Source organism: Leptinotarsa decemlineata, unplaced genomic scaffold (genome assembly GCF_025532065.1).
Source record: "Leptinotarsa decemlineata unplaced genomic scaffold, Ldec_3_MD MMD2_P_RNA_scaffold_11, whole genome shotgun sequence".
In the NCBI taxonomy this organism is placed as follows: Eukaryota; Metazoa; Arthropoda; class Insecta; order Coleoptera; family Chrysomelidae; genus Leptinotarsa; species Leptinotarsa decemlineata.
This window is the reverse complement of record NW_027412525.1, coordinates 6132698-6150862: the sequence shown is the minus strand read 5'-3', so window position 1 is coordinate 6150862 and position 18165 is coordinate 6132698. Positions and strand designations below refer to the sequence as shown.

Here is an 18165-nt window from a genome sequence, read left to right as displayed (position 1 = left end):
TTTTCAATTCATTTTTGCAATAGATACAGACACCTCCCCCTTTTCCATTAATTCCCTATATAATGTATATCCCTTCATATTGACAACAGTATCAGTTATTTGATTGCCAAGTCAGGATTCGCAAATGAATACTAGATCAAAAGATCAACAGTTTGACATCATTCATAGAGGGTACCAAAGATCTGACATTCAGACTAGCTATTTTCAATGTTTTCATATTTATAGTGTTCAACCAAAACCAGGTGATAAAAATAGATGTGAATTATAATCAACGTAGATATTTTATATTCACAAACAAAATGTAGGAAACAAATAAAAAAAAATCTCATTATCAAATAGGGAGCTTGGGAGACGCTCAATTGCACCGGTGTTGCATATCAGTTAGGGTGTTTGCAGAATGTGGGTATCACAGATGATATTGAAACAAATGAATGATATAAGGAACATAATCTCGCTTGGGGAAAAAATATATGATTGTTATAAATAGAAAAAAAGCGAATTCGCAAATAATACATATTATATGTCGTTCAAATTTTCCTCAGTATTGATCTTACACATTTCTTCTTTATTATCGAGATTAATGAATATTTTTCCATAGTTTGTCCATTTTTTCCTACCTTGGTGAGAGCCGTATTGAAAATTTTCATTTGTTCATTGGTAAGGTCTTCTTTCACAGTGATGCCAGTTCTTTTCAACGTCCTTTCAGTTTTATATATGAGGTTTTTGATGCAGGATGTTCTGAACCTCAAGAATACTACACGATTTTTATTTGCTGTTGGTGTTTCAATTCTATAGCACTGATCAATATCAGTTTTAGTAATATCCACTTTCATTATTTTTGTTATTATTTCCATGATATTCGCAGTACAGTCCTCGTTTTCTTCCTCTTTCACACCATGAATCCTCTGTATGCCTGCTCATGTGTCTTCAATTTATAATTACTATTTTTCAGCAATACGTCTTGATCTTGTAGTTTTCTCTTTAGTTGTTTATTCTTTTGTTTCAAACTCTCAATTTCTTTGCTGAACTTTTCAGTAATTTCCTCAGATATTGTTGCCGTAATACTATTAATAAATTTTTCGGAACTGCAAGACTCAGTTACCAGGTTTTTGATAGTTGTTTGCAGTTCGTCTTCACCCTTTCTATTTCTAGCACTCATTGTGAAAAAATGGAGGAATAAAGGCTCGGCTAGCTGGACTGGCTGAATACTAATTTTTTGTCCGTTTCACAATATTTCTTTATCAGTGACGTGTGTTCATGGGGTTAGGTGAGGTAGTGAGTAGTTTTGCAAACCGATTTTTGAAAACTTTCTCTAGAGATCAATTACCACAACACCAAACTGATATTTTTGCACTCGACGCGCGTTTCGCTAACAAGGTTAGCATCTTCAAGAGAAGCAAATTGATACTGAATCTAAAGACAAGGGTCAGCTGTTTATATACCTGAAGTTTTTTGGTCCGATGTGGACTTTGTTTGATAAATGATGATTATCCTAATTGATTTTTCGGTAATTAACTAGTGGAACCACTACCTGCAAATTAATTCACCCGTTTTTTAATCTATTGTTGACAAATCAATTTGCAGGTAGTGGTTCCACTAGTTAATTACCGAAAAATCAATTAGGATAATCATCATTTAACACATGGGACCAAAAAACTTTAGGTATATGAACAGCTAACCCTTGTCTTTAGATTCAGTATCAATTTGCTTCTCCTGAAGACGCTAACCTTGTTATCGAAATGCGCGTCGAGTGCAAAAATATCAGTTTGGTGTTAGGGTAATTGATTTCTTGAAAAAGTTTTCAAATTTTACACCAAAGGTTCCAATCTCATCGTTTAAACCGATTTTTGTGAAAATCTTAGTGTTTTTGGGTACTTTCATCAATATGGCTTTCTGGAGACCTTTTAAAACAAATGATAATATTACGGATGAAGAATCTGTGTCAATCGACAGGGATCCGCAATTTGAAAATAAGGATTTACATGTTCAAGTTCAGCGAGTAATTTTGAATATTCATGAATGCTTGAAGAAGGAAAACTGTCACACTTCACAGAATGCTATTGTGAATAGAATATGCGAGTTAACAAAACTATCTCGTTCGACAGTTCTTCGAGTCATTGAAATAAGGGATGTCATTGATCATGAAATGAAACGAAAACAAAGGAATAAAAAATTCGCAAACGTTGATGGTGCTACAAAAGATTTGATTCGGCGAACAATTCATGGTATATACCAAAAAAATTAAGTACCAACCTTGGAAATGATTTGGTATGAATTACTCGACTATCCCGATTACAATTACAAATCTATAGAAACTCTAGGAGGTGTCTTATTGTCTTGTGGTTTCGAATATAAAAAATTGAACAATCGAATGGTCATTATGGAATCAACACGCATTGTTCAACTCCGACAAGAATATTTGAGGCGAATAAAAAGCTACTGAGAATCCAGCTGGGTAGACGAAACCAAGTATTATGCTTTGAACACACCTTCTTCAAGGGGAAAACGTGTTATAATTTTGCATGCCGGGAATGAAAGTGGTTTCGTACCTAACGCTTTGCTTCTGTCGGCAATATAAAAGATTCGTCTGCTGATTACCACGAAGACATGACTGTTTTTTTTTCTAACCAGTTGATATTGAGAGAGAGTTCACATATTATTTTGTCTGTGTCCACTTCCTATTTGTAAAGAGGTTATATATCGTTGATTTCCTAAAAGAACAAAAACAAATAAGAGACTTTTTGTCAATCTATCGAGAACAGAATAGTGAATAAAAAGCATTTTGATTAAGATTAAAATTTAGTTCTGTAACTACATAATGAGAGAAAATATAAATAGGTATACCAAATGATCATATTTCAAGACCGGCACGAACCCTACAGCCTTTTCGGAATTGCCTAACTTCCAAATTTTGATGTGGAGAAATCTGTATCTGGTGACAGCAGCTGCCAAAATTGATTTAAAAAAGAAAAAATTAATCAGAAAGGAGCAATTTATAACACTATTGATGGCGGTGTGGATAAATAGATGATTTATTTTGTCTAGAAATTTGATCACATTGGTTAACCGAGAGGTGAAATGATTTTTTTAGATAAAAAAAGAATGTTTATTGCCTAGGCGGTCTGAAGAAATTGCAACTTGAAGTAGCCACAGGGAGTTTATTGTCTGAAGTTGGTGTTAGGGAAGAATAAGGCGAATACAATTGTAGCGTACATTTGTAAATGACATGGAGTGTCCTAGTGTTTTTGTGTTAAACCACTTTGGATTTGAAAGTCTTCTCTCGAAGTTTTTCAAAATACTGAGAAGTAATTATTTATTAAAACAACGATAGAAATTAAAACAATAAAAATCAATCGGCGCTCCGGGGCGACTTCATTGATTCCAGTGGCGCAATTGCTTATTCAGTTGCAGGAAAACCCGGAAAAACCTGCAGCACCATATCATCTGAAGATCTTGATCTACCAATGTCCCCTCTCTTATAAAACAAAATGTAGGGTCTCTCCAAAGGCTTCAATAGATTCAATGCATCGCCAGAACACTTCGTGACACGACTATCGTCAAACTTAAACCAGTCCGTTTCGTCTTTGAGCAAGGAGTAATAATAACCAAATTCAATGCCAGAACCACAGTGAACAATGACTGCATGAATATTATAATAGTGGTCTGCTAGATTGAAATATTCATCTATTTCGAACCTTCCAAAGAGTTTTTTGCTTCTGTCAGAGGTTGAGTCTTGTTTGAAGATCAACAGTGTTATTATTAGATTGACTGGTGCCTCAGCTATACTTGTTTCCTCATAACAATCAGTTAGTTTGGCGCATGTTTAGCAATATTGTCGATCATCACCTGTTGAAAATTCCATTTTCAGATGATTTAACAATAAGCTTTGCACGGAATGGTTATTGGTCATATTAGGAAAAGCTGCATGAAGTTCCAGAAATACACATAAGTTTTCGTTACCTCTTGTACATTTACTACATAGTAAACAAGTGAGGATTTTTTCTGCAAAAGATTTAAAAACACAAGACGAACTGGACTGTACGGAATCATTCAATCCAGAGCGGTCAGGAGTTTTGATTTTGCTATTGTTTTGCTCACGAAGAGTATTCAACAAGAATCCCAAGAATTCGGAACAATCCTCTTGTTGTCCTAACGAGTATCTAGTAGACTTCAAAGACTCCAGAAAATCGGTTGGAGGGAAAGATGATACATTCTTACGAAACTGCAGCTGCATGAACAGGTGTTTCAGTTTGATGAATAAGTAGGAAACATTCCCGTTCTCGTTCATCATTAAAACTTCGTTCTTGAAATTCTTCGTCATGAACAACACTTGTAAAACGCTATACATGTAGCAAGTGTTTCCTAATTTATCCAATCCAATTTTCTTTTCTAGATTTTCAGGACAACTCTCTACTGAATCTCTCACAGAATCTCCATAAGAACCATTTCTCAAGCTGCGATCGATCCTTCAAAGTGAAGAAGGGTTTCATAGAGGGATCGATTCGGCTCTTGCTTCATGAAGCTCTTCCACTGAAAGGGAACCAGAACTACGAGGACTGCAACTCATATTTGGGGGGCAAGAATGACCTGAGTCCACTGACCGCACTGAAAAAGAAGATAGATCAATCACTTGAGAATTAACCTTGATAGGAGACTGATGAATATCCATATAATATCTCGGCTTGTTTCGAAGAGATTTCAGTTCCGTACTGAAATTAGGACAATGCATGATATCATCAAAATTATGTGAAGGGGGAATAGTTCCAAGGACCGAAGCAGCATTGCCATATTGAATAGCAATACTAATTCTTTCTATCAAAAAAGAAGTGATCTTTCGTTGCTTGGCCTATTCTCATTCCGAGTTCATGAACGAATAACAGAGACTCCGGGCCATAAACACCAAAATTTTCAACCGCTACTGGATGGAACAGATAGTTGTTTCCAAGATTTTGGTATTTTTTTATTTTCAATTTCTCGCCAGACAATGCTGCAGTTCCAGCAGACTTCAAACTTCCGGCTGGATGGGAAGCTGCGACCGTGTCAACACAAGTGAAGTCCCATACCACAGGTTTACCGAATTTCCATGGTATGAGAGACATACCATCTGGTCGTTTACCATCATCTCGACTGGTACCTAGGGGTTCCAGAATTTTAGGAACATCCGCTGACAACATAGCTCGTTTCAATATGTCGTTCACTTGGTGATGTCGAGATGTACGCCCTGCACTTCTCCTGCAACTCCTAAGTCCTACTGCTATTCTGAAAGATTCATCGTCTAATAGTGTTCCAAGAGATGCAACAGGTAAAGCATTCAGCCAATCACCCGATTCCTTGATCATTGCTGCTTTCAGACGAGCCTTATCGTATACACTTGTAGATTTCAGAAGTTCATCAGTTATAATGTTCAGAAGAGGTGGGTCCCATGCACTTTTTATTTTTTTTATCTGTAGGAGAAGCAATATTACTTGCGGCATGCCAAAGTGATTCACCTTCAGCATAAAAAACATCTTTGATATTGATAAATATGGAAGGAAGGATAGAATCGATAAGATCAGAAAAACTATCGACTGATGACAGGAAAGCTGGTAAAGCTACGGAAAACGCCGAACATAGCCCTAACCCACCAAGGTTTACAGGAAGCGTGGCTTGGAGCCATGAATCATTATTGAAATGAATGTTTGTAACATATTCCGTCGTGTTGCGGAGTAAATTATCAAATTCGTCAAGCTCTAACTGACTTGACCAAGTGTGGGAACATCTGAGGGCGTACATGAATTTTGGAATCGCCAAACTATTTTTCAAAAAAAAAGTGCAACGTGTTTTGGAAGTTCTATCAATCTGGTGGTAAGCAATTTGAGTGATTCCCGTTTTTCTCGAAGATGTTCTGAAAGTGAATCTTTAGAGAGAGGAGCACCCAGAAGACTCCATTTAGACTTTTTCAAAATTCCTATGCCAAGAGACAATTTCAAAATGAGTTCGAAAATATTATTCGTAGTTAAAAGAGTAATCAACTCGCATTTTTCAAAATTTAGTTCAAGTACAAGATGTTTTGAATAATCAACAATTTTTTCTAAATCCTTTGAAATACTATATTCATCGCCAGCCATCGTCCAAATACCAACAATTAAATTCGGATGATAAGCTTCTAGTGTCTAGTCAGACAAAAAATAGCAGCCTAAGGGATCACCTTGTTGAACACCTCTCTCAGACAGAATCAGATGTTCACCAAAACTCAAATAGGAAGCTGATTTATAACACTAACTTGAAAAGGGATATAATCCTGGAAACGAAGCTTCAACCTTACGAAGTATGATGTTTCTATCAATCATGTTGAAGGCATTTTTGAAGTCTATTTTCAGGAAAATTTTTGAATCGGGATTTGGATGAAGATTAATATATCTACGAGCAGCATGAGTAACAGCTTCACATCCACCTGCAGTACCGAAACCAAACTGTAGTGGACGTAACATCGATCCTAGTTCGTCTTTGATTCTCATACAACCAAGTTTAGCTACCAATCAACGATAAAAGGTACCAACGGCAATCGGTCTTACTCCTCCATCCTTTTTCCGAAGAGCACACAGTGAAGCGCCAAAAAGTATAGGACAAATTTCTAGAGAAACTCTATCAGTAAAAATGAAGTAACATAATTTTGTAACAGAAGAAAGACGTTTCTGTCCTGAATTTCCAGAGCTGTGACTAATGAGGTCTTGCATATGGCTAGGGCGATAAGAATCTAAACCACCAGCAGAACCAGAACCACGTAATTAAACGGGTGGTCAGTTGATCAGAGGTTGAAGTATTTTGGATTCGAAGTAACGGAACAAGTTTATGATTTGTTTTTGCTAGGTGTATTGGTTTTGGATACTTTAAGATTGTTTCGGTTGAAAGCCTGATAGCTAGACATATTTGGGTTACTCATATTTCCGGAGGAAAGTAGTATTTTTCAGATATAGCCAGGAATTTTGGGGCGGATTTATTTGTAGCAGGCGCTCAGACGGTCTGCAGATAGGAGCGCTCGAATACTACTTTCGGTGAGTATCGACCGTGGAGGTAGGAGTCCCACTAAACGGATACTATTTATCCCGTCGTATCGTTTGTTTCCATCGCACACCAAAATGTTGGAGCTCTGTAGGATTGACGCTCTGCAGACAGGGGTGACAATAGAGAAAAATTTGGAGGCATTGGCCTCAGAGGAATATGATGTGAGGACGCTGTATTCCCTCCGTCATAGAGAGAAATTGTAGCTAGGAGCCATAGTGAGGCACAGTACGATGGACTGAATTTGTCGCCAGTGCGCGAGAGAACTTTTATCGAGAATCGTATGCAAATTAACGTATGCATCATTTGATGAGGGTTGCGAAGCTTATGATCGCCAACTCTCTAGTTCAGTAGTAGCAGCGTTACAGAGTAGCAGAGTTGTGGAAAGTCCTGGGACTTCCCGGACTCGTGAAAAAGGTTACTTCCCGCATCACACCACACCACATCAGGTTACAGCAGGCAAGGGAGCCTCGCTGACTGCAGCAGTAAATCACGCACAAACGCGAGTGTTCGCGGGTACAGTGCGCGGATCAGAAGCGAAATCTTTGTTCGCCGAAAAAGTGGCAAAAGTTTTGTTAGCTGTAGGATGGATTACGAATTTTTATTTTGGTTATGATGATGTAGCGTTAGTTGATTGAAAAAGTTATGGCACTGTGTGCCCAGAACTTTTACGAAGGGGGAAGTGGTGTAATAACTGCCATTGCGATGATAACCTTCGGTGTCGATATTTTTCCAGTTGAAAAAGCGCTGAACTACTTCATGACTGTCGGATCTTTCAGCGTCCTTGTGGTCATGTACAAGTTGGGCTAGACTTAACATATGTATGTTACTGTTAGTGCAAAAGGTCGTATGTAAAAATTGTCTATTCTCATTCTATTTGTGCTGAAGGTGACATTTTGCAGTCTGCAACTGATACAAAAACATTGTATGTCATCAGCTGTATGTAAAATGTAAATGTAAAAAAGTCGTATGTTGTGCAGCAGATTTTTTTTACTGTAAAAAGTCGTATGTAGAATATAACTTTGATATCATTTTTTTATGATAATCTCCGTCACAGCAATTGCTCAGAAACAATGTGCCCTCACATAAATCTGATCATTTTGAAGATTTATGATTTAATAGTTTCAAATCATTGATAACTTCCTCATCAGAAACATGAAAGTTGAAATCTGAAACAACTTCAACTCTCACGTTTCTGATACGTAAGCTAAGAATACGTCGAAACTTAAATGACAATCTTTTTCAATATTTAATAAATCAATTGTATAATTTTTCACTTTTTTCGTAAACAATTTTTAATAAAAGTTGTTTATTAATTTTTGAAAGTCTAATATTTTTTTAATCAGTTTATTTGGATAAATATGGTTTTGAATATGGTTTTAAATTGTCCTTGGTTTGAAATTATCTTACAAATCAAGCGCGGAAAGATATGTGCCTAAATGCAAAATGTTGTATGATAAATTTAGGCTCAAACATTAATTGCAAAGAGTCCTATGTTGATATGCAAAAAGTCGTATGTCAAATTGAGTTCTAATTTAAAACTGAAAAAAAGTCGTATGTTATTGTAATTATATTATTTATCAAATTAATGTTTTAAAAGTTACATTATACATTAGTTACTATGGAAACAGCAGATAGAAATATAATAATGAAATTATTATAATAAATCATATGCAAATAATCAGTTCCTATGCTCTCTTGTAAAGTAAGTCTTTCACATACGACATTTTGCACTAACAGTAACGAACATTCTGCCGAAGATCATACGCTTGGGAAGTTGAAAAACGCTGAGATGAGGTTTTTGTGGCTCGCGTTGTTGACGCGAGAGCTTGGGAGTTTCCTGCGACACACAAAAGGTCGGTTACCGGAACTCGTCGAGACGAGATCGGGAGTCTTATCCCTCAGCCTTCGAGAGTCAGGAAGGTGGCCTAAATAGGCCACCTTTGTAAGCGCGTGGTGCAAAATTTGAGAAAAATCGGTAGTGAAAACATAAACCGGTATTGGGTACAGGGGAATTTAAAATAAAAGTGTTGGTGTTGAAGACGCACCGGGTCAACGGAACATATGGTTGACCATAAACCATCCAAAGAGGAGTTATGTGAGTGTTTGTTTTTTTTTCTAACCAGTTGATATTGAGAGAGAGTTCACATATTATTTTGTCTGAGTCCACTTCCTATTTACAAAGAGGTTATATATTGTTGATTTCCCAGTGCTGATTGTTAAGCTAGAGTTCATGATTCAATTACAAAAAGGTGCGAAAATGTATACACCACTCTCCTAAAGTAAAACTAAAAGTATTTTATACTGGGTTGTTGCATGTGTAGTTATTCAACACGTTAAATTAACAGTAAATATTAGGGTAAAATTGGCGGCATTTCCTTTGTTCTAGTTTCTTTTATTTTATAGAATTTTACATTTTTTTATTATAAGATTTTATACGTTAGTTTTTTCATTCTGTCCATGGAGTCGTTGTTTCACTTATTATACTTCATTTTTGAAACCTTGGATTTTCATTTTCTCTTGGACTGAGAAAAACACCATTCTCGTAGAGTAAGATAGAGTTAAGAGAACAAAAACAAATAACAGACTGTTTGTCAATCTATCAAGAAGAGAATAGTGAATGGAAAGCATTTCAATTAAGATTAAAATTCAGTTCTGGAACCACATAATGAGAGAGAATATAAATAGGTATAGCAAATGATCAGATTTCAAGAAGACCGGCCTTCGTGCGATCGGCACGAACCCTACAGCTTTTTCGGAATTACCTAACTTCCAAATTTTGATGTGGAGAAATCTGCATCTGGTGACAGCAGCTGCCAAAATTGATTTAAAAAAGAAAAAATAAATCAGAAAGGAGCAATTTATAACATATTCAACGATAATGGAAAAAATATTTGAGAACAACTATAAATAAATAATATTCTCATGTTTTTGAAGATCAAGAGACATACTGTAGAAAATTATCAAAGTCAAATCTTCACTCAATAATTTTCTTGAACATATCGTTAAAAATACCACTGGGAAGTCATTCCAATTTCGATATCTTTCAAATATACATTTTGATATCCACAGAAAGCAGTACAATATAAAATCAAATTTGATTAAAATGCTGAATTATGCGATTTCATTCGTTGAAGGTTTCTTGTTATCAGAATGTTGAATAAAGAATAAATGTCTGATATTTTTTAACAACTTTCTCTGGTTGAAGAGAAGTGATAATGTCCTCAAGAGAGCTTTTCTTGCTTCATGGTAGTAACAATACGGTAACTTGTTTTTCAATTCACCGTCTTCATCTTGAAATGTAGCCATTGATGAATGTTTCAAAAATTAAATGATTTTTCTATAGTTTGGCCAATGAAATCTATTTAATGTTCATCAGTGCATAACTCTCTAATGAATGAATGGCTATCATATCCACTCAGATTATGAAAAATAATTGGAATATAAATTGGTATTTTGTAGTTTAAATTACTCTACTTTAGTATCACCCAATTCGATAGGCTTCTCACATATTCACATATATCACAATTGAAAAATTTTTGTTTCTCCAGATCCGTCAATGGCTTCATTCGTACAACCTCATTCGAATATACATGATGAATTTTGGTTGGATCATGCTCTAGTTCCTAAATGTATCTTTTCCACATTACAAAACAAATTTGGAAGCTGAGTCGTCAAAAAAGCATTTGAGTCGAATAAATAACTGATGAGGCTCGTAAATGAATTTTTAATTTGTGAAAGATCGTGCAGCATCTGGTTCAGTTGTATGTGAGGGTTTCAGAATAGATTCGAAATTAGCAGTAATTACGAATTCTTTCACAATTTTCAAATATATTATCGGGAACCATATTATTATATTTATCAATTTACAATCAGGTATTGGGAGTACCCGTTGAAATTTGATTACAATCATTCAACCGATGATGCAGAAATTTACGCTCATTGGAAAAGTACACTAAGAATTCATCACAAAAATATATTTTATGGTCATAAGCTGAAATCTGAGAAGAAACTAATTCTGAAAGATCATTCATTCAACAATAATGACTACTATCTGACTCATCAGTGATATATAATCGAATAACATGTCGTCTAAGTTTCCGTTGGACATAATTCAAAGGACCAACAATTTCATAGTTCACTCCATTATTTTCAAAATTATTCTCTAACCCATGAACACTGATGTGCAATCATTCAAACCTCCAAATTTGGAAATACCTCGAAACAATACTGGTCCTCGTTCATGGAATTCAATCCAATAAATTTTGAAGTTCCATTTATAACGATCCTCGTAGCGTGCTATACTTGTTGGTAGTGACCTCAATGAACATGATCTTTTCGAAAGTCCATCTAATAAAAATATTTATGTCGAGTTCACATGTATTAACATTTTCCGAAAAAATATATACCCGAATTGAGCTCTTGGAATTCCATAGCATCTGCAGATGAACCATCAACGAACTCATCGTACACCGCTTTCAGATCGTAAGATAGGTCAACAATTCTATTGGGGCTGTTGAAGCCTTCACATCAGATAATTCTTCTGTTGGCAAGATATATCTTCCAAAAACTGCCATGTTCACTTTCACACCTTCATGGATCTGTACCATTCTCTCAATAAAATAAACAATCTTCCGCTTCAGTTCATTGGAAGATATTGCGTAGTTCATATGATGATTTTCTCTAACAACTCAATCTTGGCAATCCTGGAATGAGTCATCGGAAAACTCACTACATACATTCGTTTCATGTTTCATTGTCTTGAGATGAACATCCACCCTATTTCCAGATATCATTTCATTACAGCAGCTACACAACTGTTCACTCGGACTTCACTTGGGCTCCTTAGCTGAAGGCCCGGCGATAGTATCATTAGGCCTACAAGATGACGCCAAATCCCCCAAAGTTAAACTTCTATCACATCTAATACAACGATATATTATGATTCTGCTCATATATTGACCTTGAATGAAAAGTGTGACTGACTGACAAGGTCATTTACATAAGCTTGCAGATCTACTTTTTTTCTGTCGAGGGCATCAAGCAAACTATCTACCAGGAGCGACCACAGAGGGGAAGATAGTACCCCACCTTGAGGGCAGCCTCTGGTGACCCTGAACCTAATGGCCTTGCCTTGAAGAGTCGTAGTTGCAGTTCTTTTAACCAGCATAGTATAGATCCAGCCAGTTATGGTCGATTATATACCTTCCCTAGCCAGAGATGATCCTATAGATTTGGGTAGTGAATTTTCAAATGCTCCTTCACTATCGTAAATACATCAACCGCAATCTCCTTGTTGTCAAGGGGTTGGAAAATTTCCTCTACGAGGTTGTTCATTGCTAAATCTGTCGATTTCCCGGTTTCATAAGCATACTGGTGGTTATTCGGGGGGGATGCATATAACACCAACCTCCTGATGTATCCGTCCAGTATCCTCTTGAGTCCTTTCAACAGGAAGGATGTAAGGCTGATTGGTCGAACCGATTTAGGGTGTGGATCTTTCCGACCTACTTCATTGGAAGATATTGGAATGATTTCTACTGACAACTCAATAACTGGCAATCCGGTTTTGGAATGCGTCATCTAAAAACTCAGTACATGCATTCATTTCATGCTTCATTGTCTTGAAGTGAAAATTCATCTAATTCCCAGGTGTCATTTCATCACAGCAGCTACACAACTGCTCACTCGGAGTTCACTTGGGCTTCTCAGCTGAAGGCCCGGAAAATTCGAAACTGAATTTGAAACTGAATTTGGATCTGACGATGACTATCTTATATGAAGTGGGTATGGTGGGGAAACAGATATGACAAACACTTGAGGGTGATATATGGAGTTGAGTTAGGGATTCGACCTTGAATGAGGAGTGTGACTTTGACTGACCTTCAAAATTGTTCGTCGAGGTCATATGACGTAGTTCAAGGTCATTCGAAGTGAAAGCTGAAACAATCTGGAAGTTGCCTAGTCGTCGTCATGTGACATGGTCCAAGGACGTTTCAAAGTCATATGGTGGCAGGGGGGACTTCGTATCGGTATAAATCAACTACTGAGTGCCGGAGGCACTATGAGATTTCTCCTGTTTTTTTTTAAACAACTTCTTCCTGACGTTCCAATCCTTCATGTAGATTTAGGCCTCTCTTAGTTTTTTGCTCTGCCTTAATTTTTATGGGTGGGTCAAAGGTTTTACTGAGGGGGTATATTTTGTTGAGATAATTATCGGTAACTTGAGTATAAGAAAAACTATGTTGCTATCGTTCTTCATCGGGAGATTTGAAAGTTTTTTCAACAGTATTCAAAACGTTTCAGATGAAATTTAAAAATCAGATGTGAATATTTTTTTTATGTGGTGATTTCAACGCAGATTTTTTTGATGGGTTTATTCCAGCATTTAACAAAATCTGTGATATTTTAGAATTTTTTAATCTGAAAAATAGAGTATCGTGGCCTACATGAGTTACCACTAGGAGTACCACTACAATTGATCAAATATTCAGTAACTTATATGAAGAAACAACAATTTGTGTCATTGTCATTTTGATACATCCGATCACAGTCTGGTATTTTGCGATATGAATAAGCGAAATGTCAAAAGCAACAAAAATAGAATACACCAGGCGTTTCACGAATGATAGTATGAATTATTTCAAAATGAACATCGGCAATTAACATTACAATAGAATAGAATATTTATTTACCAATATTTGATACAATAGTGTATATTTGGCACGTCACTTAAATATCACACACAAATAAATATCACAAATGTCACAAATAAATGTAGAGTCATGTAACAAAATGAATAAAAACTGAATCATTACATTTTCACACATGAACATATTTACAAATATGATTGTATAATATAACTTATACTTGTCAATTCCACAAAAAAACAGGTGTATATGAGACAAAACAAAATATTTGTCAGGTGTATATGGGATAAAACAAAATACTTACACTACACAAAAAGTGTACACAATGAGGAAATAATTTAGATTCCTCATTCCTCCTATTTTCCCTTTGACAGGTCATTTATTTCTATTTATAAACTCATCTATACTATAAAAAGCATTCAGCATCAAATATTTTTTTATTTCATTTTTAAATGAAGATAACGTCATTTCTTTCATAGGCTGAGGAACACAGTTATACAAAATAATACAGTTATAGTATAGAGAGTTTTTGAATGCAGCTGTTTTATGCCCAGGTATCGACAATAATTTTTTATGTCGTGTATCGTACATGTGCCTTTCCGCAGAGGTATTGAAAGAAAGTATATTGGTTTTCGCGTACACCAGACATTTATAGATGTAAATGCTAGGTACCGTAAAAATATTATTATTTATAAAAGTTTATTTACAGCTATCTAAGCGATTTATATTGAAAATCAGTCTCAGTAATCTTTTCTGAGCAACAAAGACGCGCTGTAAATGACTCGATCGTCCCCAGGTTAATATATTCAATGAAATATGTGAATAAGCTAATGCATAGTACACACTTACAAGACCCTGTTGGCAATTGTGTCTTTAAGCTGTAAAATGGCAAAATAAGCTTTATTAAGCAGCTTGCAGACGTGGTCAATGTGTGGTTCCCATGTTAACTTGCTGTCTATAAAGGTGCCAAAGAACTTAGTTGTTTCAGATAGAGCAAAATTACAGCCAGGTGTTAATGGCTTCCTAAGGTTAAAGTTCATAAAAACCGTTTTCCCATGGTTTAAAATAAGTTTATTTCTTTGACACCACGCATACACTTCGTCAAGCGTTACCTGAGTTTTGTGGTAAAGTTCCTCCTCAGTAACACCCGACACAGTAACAGTGGTATCGTCAGCATACAAAGTGGTGGCACCATATTGAATATGATTTGGTAAATCATTAACATAAATTAAAAAGAGTAGTGGGCCTAAAATAGAGCCTTGTGGAACACCGAGAGTAACGTCATGCATGTCTGATTGGCATTTATTACATTTTACAATTAGTTTTCTATTTTCCATGTAGGAATTGATATAGCTTAGGAGACATCCTCTTATTCCGATATTATATAATTTTTTAGACAGTATGTTCCTGTCCACTGAATCAAAAGCTTTCGATAGGTCGGAAAATAGAGTTAAAACATATTTGCCATCATCTAGCTCTTTATATACATTTTTGAAAAAATGTGCGGATGCTGTCTCTATTGATTTTGATGGCCTAAATCCATGTTGACAATCTGTAAAAATTTTCTTCCCTTCATATGCTAAAATGCGGCAGTAGAGAATTTTTTCTATAATTTTTGAAAATGCACTTAGCAAGGATATTTGTCTATTGCGTTGAAGTTTCAAATAAAACTGATATTATTCTTTTGTTGCAGATATTTTTGTCATCATTCTCGTATTATTTTGAGACAAATTTTCCAAAATTATCTACTGGTTCAAAAAATCAGAATAAAAAGAAATGGATCACTGAGACAAGGACTTTAATCACTTTCTGCGTGACGTTACATCACTTCCAAATTCTCTTCTTCTCATGCCATATCAGGAGCTAGAACTAATTCAGTTACTTGAATCAAAATTAAAAAAATAATTTTTTTTTCGGGTTAGAATGAGATACCTACAATTCTATTGTACATCTTACTTTTATGGTAAATCTCTCATTGTCTTCTAGCGGTTTTCCAGTCACAGTACCATCAACTTCTTCCAAAGTATTCGAGTATTGTTTTTCAGATAGATCAATGTCATGAATATGATTTGATTTTGAGAAACCAACTTGGATATTTGAACAAAAAACTACGAAGACAGCGGTGTTATCTGATTATCAAAAACTAATAGAATATATTGAGGTAAAAGAATGCCCTGTTGAAATCTTTTGTGACTTCAGCACGGCATTTGATTTTATCGATCACGACATACTACTGGTAAAGCTGTATAAGCATGGAATTGAAGGCTAGATTGGATAAAATCACTTATACTCAAAAATACGCAATATGTAGCAGTCAGCAATCATTCCTTACAATAAACTGAAATAGACATTGGTGTCCCTCAGAGATCCATATTGGAGCCAATTCTATTTCTGTTCTATATTAATGATTTGGATAAAATTTTTGTACCTGCATCCTCCACAATGTACACTGATGATATGTCGTTATTCATATCTGAAAATATGGTATCTTCTTTGCGTGATAAATGCAATGAAGTTTTGACTTCTTTGAATGGATGGTTGTTTTTGAATACTTCGAAAACACAAGCACTTAGGTTTCACCATATCCAAAAAAAATGTAATGAGTTTTCATTCCAATCAAATGAATGAATCGCAATTATTTGCGATACCTCAAGCAAAGCATCCTGTAGACCGATTTTTAAAGCATCAAAAATTTTAACAATGACGAGTATTTTAATTTTAGAAATGTGTGTATACGTTTACACAAATAAAAATAAGTTCACTAGAATCCAACAAGTCCATAGTTATAATAGGAGAAATTGCGCTGATTTTCACATTCCCTTCTGTAAATATGTTGTATCTTTGAAATCTTCTGAATATTTGAGTCTGAAGATTTTTAATAAACTGCCTAAAGAAATAGTTAGTTGCGCCAATATTTCTATATTTAAAACTCGCTTGAGGAAATATTTACTCGACAATGCTTTTTATACATTGGATGAATTTTTTATTTTTCAGATCTTTAGATCATAAGTGACTATTCCTATATGTTTTATCATCTTGGGGAAAATAAATGTATTATTATTATCGGGTCTATCGATCTCAACTACTTCGGATCAAACACTCCCATTACCTAATTTCAAAGTTGAATTCGATTGTCATTCAATTCAAAAATTAGCGGAATGTACTCAATATTGATCAATTTATACAGCTCTACTATGCACAAGTTGAGAGTAGGCTACGATACGGTATGATATTTTGGGGTTTATCTACGAAAACAAAATCATAGTTTGAATACAAGACAAAAGAATGATTTTTCAATTCATTTGGAAAATTTAAAATAACTCACCAATCTCCAAGTCATATGGCTTCTAGAATATACAATGATTTTCCTTCAAATAGGAAAAACTGCTTGACAAAACAATAATTCAAACATAATTTGAAATTCTTTTTGACAGAAGAGTATTTTTATAAACTGGATGAATATTCGTCGTGACAATTTGCGGTGGAATAAATTTTTTCGTATTATTGTATTTCAAATGTGACCAACTGACTTTTTCCATATGATTTGTAACTGTCTTGAGGAAAAAAATATTATTATTTCTATTATTATTACCACTTGATTCTTTATATAGTTTGTTTTTAAATCTTCATTTTTGGTCTTCAAGTCAAAAATAATGACATTATAGTTTCTATCCAATTCCTCTATCTTATTAATTATCTGTTCGTTTTCAGTTTCAACCTTGTTCAGTCTCCTATTTGAATTTTCTTGTTCAAGAGTTAACCTTACTTCTGAAGTATCAGTTAACAATCATGCTAGTAAAAAGAACTGCAACTACGACTCTTCAAGGCAAGGCCATTCTTATTTATTTGTCTGTATCCCTCCAAGAAAAATTACATTCGTTATGGATATCCTTCAGTGTATGGCTTTCTTTATGAGTTCAATTAATGATGAGGGTCACAACAAAAAAGCCGTTTACTTTGGTGTTGTGAATATTCATTCGATGGTGTGGTGGGATGAACAGTGCATAATATTATTTTTCCAGCAGACTGTGGGTTGAAGAATTGTTCATTCGTCAAGTTTATATAATTGTTTGATAGGATAGTAACTTGTTACCTTTGATTTATTTCAATTCTTTGGAGCTCACTAACATTCACTAGATATACCTCAAGCTGCTGAGCATGAAAGATACCAGTATTGCCTCATACTTTGGTTCATGATGAGATTCGTTGTGGTTGCTCTAGCAACTCTATGAAAACAGGTTTTCTGATTATATATTGGAATAATGCCTTTACTACTCTTGAATCTCAAGATTATTCCGGGTTGTTCGACAGAAATATCAAATATCTCAAATTGAAACAGAAATGGAACTTCTATTCGGTAGAAAACAAAAAATTATACAAACGGTCCGACGGTCTTCATTTTAGATACATTAATACCTTAAAGGGATTTATTTTGTTTTTAGTTATTCGTGTTATTCAAGTTCCTATATGTCAA

The 18165-nt window shown here is 35.1% G+C and overlaps 1 protein-coding gene across 2 annotated transcripts in view; it reads left to right on the top strand.

The window, feature by feature from the left end:
* The window catches only part of Ir8a (Ionotropic receptor 8a), a 465956-nt gene that overhangs the window by 431759 nt on the left and 16032 nt on the right, over positions 1-18165 (top strand). The gene's annotated exons all lie outside the window — the stretch shown is intronic.